The following is a 10,477-nucleotide window of genomic DNA, read 5'->3' as shown; positions in this document are numbered from 1 at the left end:
CTCATCTTATTTTCAATGGGTGCAATACCTACCTTCTTTCGTATCTCCTCATTCAGAATCTTATCTTTTATTGTATTTCCACACATCCATCTCAGCATACACATCTCAGCTACACTCATTTTTTGAATATGATGTCTCTTGGCAGCCCAACATTCTGTACCATATAGTAAAGCGGGCCTAATAGTCATCCTATAAAACTTTCCTTTCAACCGCAATGGCATTCTACAATCGCACAACGCTCCAGTTGCACTTTTCCATTTCATCCACCCAACCTTTATCCTATGATTTACATCTCCATCAATTTCTCCATACTTTTGAATGATAGATCCCAAATATTTGAAACAATCATGCATCGGTATTTCTTGCTCACCAAGCTTCACTACACTCCCATTACTACTCCGTTCCTTACTAAACCAACATTCCATATATTCTGTCTTGCTCTTACTCAACTTAAAACCTCTTGCTTCCAATGTTTGTCTCCATAATTCTAACTTAGCATTAACCCCAGCTCTAGACTCATCAATCAAAACAATATCATCAACAAACAACATACATCATGGCACATTTTCTTGAATTGATCTCGTAAGCTCATCCATCACTATAGCAAATAGGAAAGGGCTTAAAGCAGATCCTTGATGTAACCCAGCCGTTATAGGAAAATTGGTTGTCACCCCTCCACAAGTGCGGACATTGGTTACTACTCCTTCATACATATCTTTAATTATACTAATATACTTGAGAGAAACACCTTTCTTCATCATTGTCCACCAGAGAACGTCCCTAGGTACTCTATTGTATGCCTTCTCCAAATCAATAAAAACCATATGCAAATTTTTGTTCCTTTCTCTATTTCTCTCAATAAGTTGTCTAAGAAGATGTATAGCTTCCGTAGTTGATCTTCCAGGCATAAAACCAAATTGATTCTCCGATATCATGACAATCTTCCTCAACCTAGACTCAATCACCCTCTCCCAAAGTTTCATAGTATGACTCATGAGTTTTATACCACGATAGTTAGTGCAATCTTGTATATCATTCTTATTCTTATATAGAGGCACCAAAGTACTCTTCCTCCACTCATTAGGCATCTTATTTGTCCGCCAAATCTTGTTAAAAAGATTTATCAACCATTCTAAACCTTTCTCTTCCAAGCCTCGATAGGTATACCATCTGGGCCAACTGCCCTTCTTGATTTCATTTTCTTCAAAACCTCTGCAATTTCTTTCTTTTGAATCTTGTGCATGAAGTCATGATTCATCTCATGAAAATGAATGGAGAAGTCTCCAAGATCCTGAGCATGACTTTCATTAAATAGCTTATCAAAATAATCTTTCCATCTCTCCTTAATCTCCTCATCTTTGACTAAAACCCTTTGCGTTTCATCTTTGATACATCTAACCATACCCAGATCCCTCGATTTCCTATCTCTCATTTTTGCAATCCTATAAATATCCTTCTCGCCCTCTTTGGTATCCAACTTGTCATAAACCTCCTTATATGCCTTATCCCTCGCGTTTCGAACTACTTTTTTTAGCTTCCTTCTTTGCTATCATATACTTCTCCAAATTCTCATTATCACGACTCTTATTTAGATTTCTATAACACTCTCTTTTAACCTTAATAGCTAATTTGACATCCTCGTTCCACCATGATGTATCCTTATCTAGAGGTGCACCGCCTTTAGACTCACCCAATACCTCCTTATCCACCTTTCTCATGCCACCCGCTATCTTATTCCACATTGATTTGGAATCCTCCTCGAGACATCAATCAGCTTCCTTAACTACCTGCTCTACAAACATTCTTTGTTTAGCTCCTTTTAGTGCCCACCACTTAATTCTAGGATCTATCTTATGTCTATCCCTTTTGTGGCATTGTCTAATTCTAAGATCTAAAATTAAGACTCTATGTTGTGTAGCTACACTTTCTTCCGGTATAACCTTACAATCGACGCAACAACCCCTATATCTCTTTCTAAGTAAAAAAAAATCTATCTGACTCGTATTAACCCCACTTTTAAATGTTACTAGGTGAGACTCCCTCTTCCTAAACCAAGTGTTTGCTATGATCATATCATAGGACAAACCAAAATCTAAAATCCTTTCTCCACTTTCGTTCTAGTGCAAAAAAAGAGATAAACTCAATCACAGAGTAAACAAATGCCTATTCCTTGGATATTCTACCAACAAAAAGGGATATAAGAGACATGATGTCAAAAAAATAGGAAAATGATTATCTTCTGGGATGTTTGTTTTGATGAAAAAGTGTCTTTCTTCCCATCTCCTGAAACCACCAATGTCAAGCCAAGGGAAGATCCCATGGCACCTCTCCCTACCCAATTTGAACAATATGGAAGAGTCATCGTTCTCTTAATCTCTTGTTCATACTAGCTACGAAGAAGGAGACAGATCACCAGAACCCCAGTTAAGATCACCCAAACTCCTCAAATCCCTCTCGTTGCTCCAAGAGAACTTCTCAACCTCCTCAACGCCTTGATAATTTTGTGACTTACAAAGCCTGCCGATATCCCATAGTAGAGTGGATCTCATATGACCAACTCCTCACCCAATATGTGGCCTTTCTTAGCTATTTATCTACCTATCAAGAACCAACAAACTTAAAAGAGGCCAATGAATCTGTCATATGGAAAAAAGCCGTGAATGAGGTGCTAAGAGCTCTCGACAAAAACCTCACACGGGACATTATCTCCCTTCCAAGAGGAAAAAAAACCTATGCAGATGGACCTTCAAAATAAAATTCAATAGCGATGGATCCATAGAACGACATAAAGCCAAACTCGTAGCTAAGGGGTACACCCAAGCCCAGGTATCGACTACTCTGAAACATTTACCCCAGTGGCAAAAATGAGCTCCATTAGAAATTTTTTCTCCATTACTAACAACTATAATTGGGATCTCTACCAACTCAATGTCAAAAATGCATTCCTGCAAGGAGACCTCAAGGAAGAGGTCTCTATGCACTTACCTCCTGGACACCCACAAGAGAGAAACCCAAATCTGGCCTACAGGCTCACAAAAGCAATCTATGAATTAAAACAATCTCCTCTCCTCGAGCTTGGTACTCAAAACTTTAGACAACTCTCCTAAGAAAAAGAATACAAATGCTCCTCGGTCGACAATGCCATATTCTATCAAATCTCCAAGAACATGAAACTCTTCCTATTAGTATATGTGGATGATATCGTCATTGCCGACAATGATAAAACGGAAATCCAAAATCTCAAAAACTACTAAAGTGAGGTCTTCGACATAAAAGACCTAGGAAAGCTAAGATATTTTCTCGGGATAGAGGTTGCTCAGTAAAAAAAAAAAAAGAATATTGCTCTTGCAAAGGAAATACTCACTGGATCTCCTCAGAGATACAGGAAAGTTAAGGACCAAACCCATCGATACCCCTATCGAACAGAACCACAAGTTCAATGATGAAGGAGAAGCCATAAAAAACATTGAGTACTACCAACGATTAGTAGGGAAGCTCATTTAATCACTAGGTCTGACATCACATATGTTGTAAGTCTAGTCAACCAATTCATGCATGCACCCAAACAATAGCATATGCTAGCCATGGATCGTATTCTAAGGTATATCAAGAAAACTCCCAGACAAGGCATCTAGCTAAAAGGAACAAACATCACAATATAGTGGGGTACTTCGACGCTAATTGGGCGGAAAGCAAAACCGACAGAAAATCCACCACGGGATAATGCATCTTTGTAGGGAAAATCTAACCTCTTGAAAAAGTAAAAAGCATAGCATCATTTTCCAATCCAATGTCGAGGCTGAGTACAAAGCCATGGCATCGATCACCTATGAACTCACATGGGTCAAGTCCCCACTCAACGAAATGGGATTCAAGGTGGACACTCCAATTAAAATGTATTATGACAACCAAGTTGTTATTGGCGTCTTTGCCAACCCAGTTTTTCATGAGAGGATGAAACACATCGAGCTCGACTATCACTACATCAGAGAAAAAGTTCAATTGGGAGAAAATATGCACACCATATACCCGTAATTCACAACTCACCGACATCTTCACCAAGACCCAATTTTTTAGTGCTCTAGACAAGCTGGGCTCGATGACTATCTTCGCTCCAACTTGAAGGAGAGTATTGGATAAGGCACTGCTCACTCCTTCCTAAGGGGAACGACTCTCCTACGCTATCGAAAGATTTTCTCTGGACATTTCACTGTTTATGCAGATAAGGATCAACCTTTCTTAGGGTCAAACCATGTAACTCTTGCTCTCTCTCTCTCTCTAACTCTCTCTCTCCCGTGTCATTACACACACCACCAAAACGACGTGCCCTGCATAAAAGAAACTAATTCTAGTCGATACATAAAGTCAGGTCAATTGGATAGCAGTTGGGGGGAATTGAGTATAACATCATATACAATATGATAACAACTGCTATGTAAGGCAGGGTGGTCGTGGGGCCTCACCTGGGGTTTTTCCTCACTTCGGAAAGGGTTCCTGATCATCGAGAACAATAACTGCACTTGGTCAACATCCACAAACATGGTCTATAAGCCCAAGCTGTTCATTTTGCCCTCTATAAACCTCATTGAAAATTTTCATCCTACAAATTGGGTCATGGATCAAAGAGTCCAAATTTTAAGAATACACATCTTTTTGGTACATCTAGCCCACTATGCCCATAAACATGATGGAATTCTATCTTGGAAGCCTTTGGTTTTCCCCTAAGCTATGCTCCATTTTGCTCTTAGCAATCATGCATTAACCACCTTCACCCATATATGGGTTCTCCAACTCTCCATGAAGCCTTGAGCTGGAACCTCCCACCCAAATTGCAGATACAGATCTGCACAACGAGGATGAGGCTACAATTATATGGGTTTTATTGCAGGACCACAACTCAGCAAGATTGATAATTGGTGCCCTGGGTTCACAACCAATAGGATATGATTGAAACTTGTCATCCACCTTTAGACTAGAGATTCCTTTTGAGATAACATCTTGTTCTATTTGGTGAAGGATGACCTTTAATAGCATTCATTCTCTACATTACCACAGACCCACTCATGTGAGATCTGTATTTTTGCATAACCATCAAAATATCTTGCCTCTAAAGTTACATATTTGGGACCCACAGCTTCATGTTTTTCATAACTATCAAAATATCTTGCCTCTACATGGGTGGGGACCCACAGCTTTATGTAAGAGGGACCAAAGTCTACGGGAACAATCCAAAATGAAAAGCAAAACAAAATTTAGGCAGACAGACTACAACATGACCTTGTACGTTTTTCGTCTAGATATGCTAGGAAACAAATGGGGGTGCAGGTTTCATATGGGCCACACCAATCCCATTAAAGCGTGTTGGGCCCCATGACTGACCAAACATGGAGCCCACACGGGCATTCGCCCACAGGATTGTTTTTTCAGGAATTCAGATTATGGACCAATTCATTCTCAACCTTCAGCTGTGCTGATCCACTTTAGTGGTCCCAGCTTTGCATACAAAGTGGCTAGATAAACGTGAAACTGAACAGCATACAAAATTTAAAGGAAAAGGTATTGGGCTCCTTATGTTCCCGGAGCAGGCAATAAAGACGGCCAACAAAAGGTGATCTCCCACATCCTCCTCTCTATCCTCTCCTTGGTCTGATGGACTCAGATCCGAATAAAAGGTGCAGGTATCGGAACTAGACCTAACCGGATCTTTCATAAGAAAGACTACATGGATCTGATAAGAATTACATAAACTCAGACTCGGCCCATACTCAGTAAAATGATATTTTTTAAGTTTTTATATTGTTGAAAAACATCTGATCTTAATCGAAACACAAACACGGGTGTAACCCCAAAATTTCATAAAGCATAATTAGTGTTTTATTTTTATTTAAATACAACAAATTGGTTGGTCGACATTTTTTTTGATAAAGTATGAAAATTAAATTTTAAATATACATTTTTTTTTGTAAAAATAATTATAATATCTTGTTATTTAAATTTTTTTCCATGTTTTGCAAAAATGTGAGAGAGAACAATAAAAATTTTTGAATTTAGCACGAGATTTAGCAGTCAATAATTACCCAAAAAATACGTTTTGTCCCTATGGTCCCTCTCCAGGTATCAAAGGAAACACCACACGGTCCCTGCAGGAATCAAAGGAACAAGCATGATGAAAGTGGTAGCAACAACTGGAAAGAGGTGATAAGGATTGGGTAGAGGTCAGCTACCCAACATGGCATGTGATACGCGCAATAATTCCAACAAGGTTTGCCACTTTAACATGCATGGGCTGAATGTGGCAGGCGAGTAATATACATGAAGTTTGGTCTCGGAATGATAACACAAAGAGGAGCCTTGCACGGAAGCAAGAAGTGATCGGGGGAAAGGTGCGGCGAGCCGCTCACAGATGGAAGCTGCAATCACAGCTGAGAATCCAAAAGCAGTGATTGTTGGGCACAAAGTCAGTCTTGTGCAACCATCTTTCACAGTGAGAATTACAATAACTTGCATTTGCTTAGGTATCACTAAACTAGAGAAAGTGAGGGTGGTTGTGATTTGCAATCACAGGATGCTGAGAAAATCCAAGAACACAGGACATTGCAAACATGCCCACAAGAAATTGGCTGACCAAACAAAACCAGCCAGCATATGAAAAACCCAAAAAACAGGGCATTCTGGGGGCATGGTGTCAAACAATTTGATACCAAAATATAATAGCCAAGAAAAGATCAGACAAAGAAGATGGAAGCTGCACCTGCACATAAACAGCTGATGAGTAGACATGACATGATGGAAAGTGACCAAGCTATGCTATTACTGAGGAGACCTCATAGAAATGCCGCCATTAGAAGGTTGATGGGTTTTTTCCCACTAGCATAAAAGATGAAATTGTTGAGGCCATTTGGAATGAGGCCATTGGAATTCACAAATCTAATTAGGGTGGCATCACATACGTGCAATACCACCATCAGTAGATGGAACATGTGACAAATGTCACCATAAAAGCAACGGATATTGAACATAAGAAGCAGGAAACAGTTTCATCATGAGCATGGATTGAAAGTTCGAGAGGAACCTGTGAAATGAGAAAAGAGGAGAAAGAAATAGAAGAACAGAGGGTGCGGCTGTCACGATTTCAATCAATGAAATCGTGACCTAAACATTGTATTAATAAGTGTAAATGAACAGTATGGGTCCGGGTCTGGTGTAATGTCCAGACTCGAAAGACCCAAAAGAAATAAAACATACAATGGACCATACTTAAGACTCAGGTCCTAATATTTAAACTGTACATACAATGGACCTGGGTCTTAATATCCAAAATATATCCAAAATGCACTTTTTCACCCCCCCCCCCCCCTCAAGTTGATCATGGTTTTGGACCATGAACAACTTGCCTTTAAGCATCCAAAAACGATCTTTTGTCAAACACTTTGTAAATATGTCTGCAACTTGTCTTTCAGTATTGACGAACTCAGGCTCGATCTTTTTTTCTTTAACCTTTTGCCTCACAAAATGTTGGTCGATCTCAATATGCTTAGCACAACTGTGATGTACGGGATTGAATGACATGTTGAGAGCGCTTTGATTGTCACACAACAAGGTAGAGTGAGATATCTTTTCTCCCACTTCAGTTAATAGATGCATGATCCATGTGGCTTCGGCAGTAGCGGCAGCCATGGATCTATAGATTCTATACTAAGCCTCAATGCTTGATCTAGCGACAACCTTTTGTTTTCTACTACTCTAAGAGACTAAATTTCTACCAATGAAGACACAATATCTTGATGTAGATCTTCGTTCATCAGGGTCTCCTGCCAAGTCTGCATCACAATATACAGTAAGTTCATGCTCATCCTTGTTGTCAGATGACTGTAGTGAATATATCAATCTGTCTCCAATGGTTCCTTTCATATATCGAAGGATCCTCTTAACCGCTTCCATATGTCCAGTACGTGGTGCATGCATAAACTGAGACACTTGATTGACTGAATAAACAATATCAGGACGAGTGAATGTGAGATACTGTAACATCCCTATTAGACTGCGATATCTGGTGGGTCCTCATACAGGTCTTCATCATGAATGTAAAGTTTTTGGTGAAGCACACTTGGAGTTCTTAGAGGCTTGCAGCCTTTCATACCTGCCTTACTGAGAACATTTATTGTATACTTGTGCTGAATGAGAGTCAAACCATGAGCCTGACTGTCAACTTCTACACCAAGATCTTTCATTTTGAACCTCTGGCCTAGCAAGTTTTTTACTTCTTTGATGTGAGCTTCAGAGTTTCATGTGATGACAATATCGTCAACATAGATTAACAATAGGGTGGTCACATTCTGACTTCTAAAAATGAATAATGAGTGGTCTAGTAGAAAACGTGAAAATCCATGCTTTTGAATCTCAAGCGAGAAGCTATCAAACCAAGAATGAGATGCTTGTTTTAGACCATAAATAGCTCTCTTTAGCCTGCACACATGGGTTTTACAGTTTTGTTCTTAATATCCAGGAGATTGTTCCATATAGACTTCCTCCTTCAAATCCCCATGCAGAAACGCATTTTTTACATCAAGCTGACTCAGCTTCTATTCATGTTCAACAACCAGGGAAAGAATAATTTGAATCGTTCTCATTCTCACCACCGGGCTGAAGGTCTCATCATAATCTTGCCTTGCTTCTTGGGTGAACCCTTTTGCCACCAGTCTTGCCTTGTATCGTTCAATGGTTTCATCTGGTTTATACTTTATTTTGTAGACCCATTTGCATCCGACAACATTTTTGTTAGGTGGTCTGAGAACAATTTTCCAGGTTCCACATTAATGTAAGGATTGCATTTCATCATTCATGGCTTCTACCCATTTGGTAGAAGTAGTTGCCTGACAGTACATAATAGGTTCATCTTCCTTATTGAGGGTTGTTAAAAACAGTTGAAAATCCAAGGAAAAGTTGTTATAGCTCACCCACCTATCAATAGGATGTCGTATGTGATTTGATCTCCTAACTTCAAGGGTATGAGAGGGAGTAGGGTCGGTTGCTGAGACGGGATTTAGATGACTTGATGTTCTTGTTCTCTGTCTAGAATAGGAAATGCCCTTGTATCTGCTCGGTACAGATTATGATACTTCTTCCTCATTCTATGATCTCGATGTCCCGGTGGTTTCAAACATTTCTTCTTCTTGCTTCACACAATCTTGAGGACAAACTTCATTGGAACTAGTAAAAAGTTCTGAATTCAGCCAAGGATAATAAACTTCAGTTGTGTTAGAGGACATGTCCGTTGTGTCGACTCTGTGATCAAAATTTTGCTCATCAAAGACAACATTCCTTGAGATTCTGATGCGCTTGTTGGTTGGATCATAACACCTATATCCTTTGTAGTCGTCTGTGTATCCCACAAATCTACACTTTTGAGCCTTGTCCTGAAATTTATTTCTCAAGGACCAATCAATGTGCACGTAACAAACACATCTGAAAGCATGCAAATCATGATAATTAGGATGAGCTCCAAAAAGACAGTAATAAGGGGACTTATTTTTCAGAACAACCATAGGTTGTCTATTTATCACATGTACGGTAGAATGAAAAGCTTTTGTCCACAGATTGATGGGAAGATTACTGTCATGAAACATACTCATGGTACTTTCAACGATATGCCTATGTTTTCGCTCAACAATCCCATTTTGTTGAGGGGTGTGTGGACAGGACACCCTTCTTCCTATCCCATTATTTTGAAGAAAAGAAATAAAGTCACTAGAGCTGAACTCCCCCCCTCCATCACATTGGAAAAATTGGATAGACTCAAAGAATTGATTTTTTACTAAAGAAAGAAAATTTTGAAACAAAATGAAAACTTTCGACTTATTTTTTATGAAATATATCCAGGTGTATCGAGAATAGCTATCAACAAAGATTAGGTAGTATCTGCTTCCAGATCCAGAGGCAACTGGGGCAAGTCCCCATACATTAGAACACATTATCTCAAAAAGTTTTGAAGCTCTCTTATTAATGGAATGAAAAGGCAATACATGACTTTTGCATAAAAGACAACTGGAACACTTCTGACTTTTCTCATCCCCATTGAGACAAGTTTCTCAATAAAATAACTCTCACAATGTCCTAATCGACTATGTCATAAGAAAGGCTTATTACATTCAGAAATACTAAAAACATTTGCAGAAGAGGAAGAACACGACTCTAATGAAGACTTCGAATCCAGATGAGCAAGGGGGACGGAATGACATGGAGCTTCTTCAAAGACATACATATTGCCCCGTCTCTTTCCTTCAGCGAATGTTTCCCTCGTGCGAAGGTCCTTGACCTACACAGAGAAGGGAGTGAATTCAACTGACGCATGATTATCATCAATAAGTTTGGAAACAGAGGCAATATTTTTCTTGATGTTGAGAGCATGAAGAACATCAGAAAGTTCAAGGGTGGAATCTGACATGGGAATGACAGTTTTTCCAACATGAGAAACAGG

The sequence above is a fragment of the Nuphar pumila genome, chromosome 7 (genome assembly GCF_984573655.1).
Source record: "Nuphar pumila chromosome 7, dmNupPumi1.hap1.1, whole genome shotgun sequence".
NCBI classification, from domain to species: domain Eukaryota; kingdom Viridiplantae; phylum Streptophyta; class Magnoliopsida; order Nymphaeales; family Nymphaeaceae; genus Nuphar; species Nuphar pumila.
The sequence above is the reverse complement of the archived record's forward strand: the minus strand, read 5'-3'. Positions refer to the sequence as shown.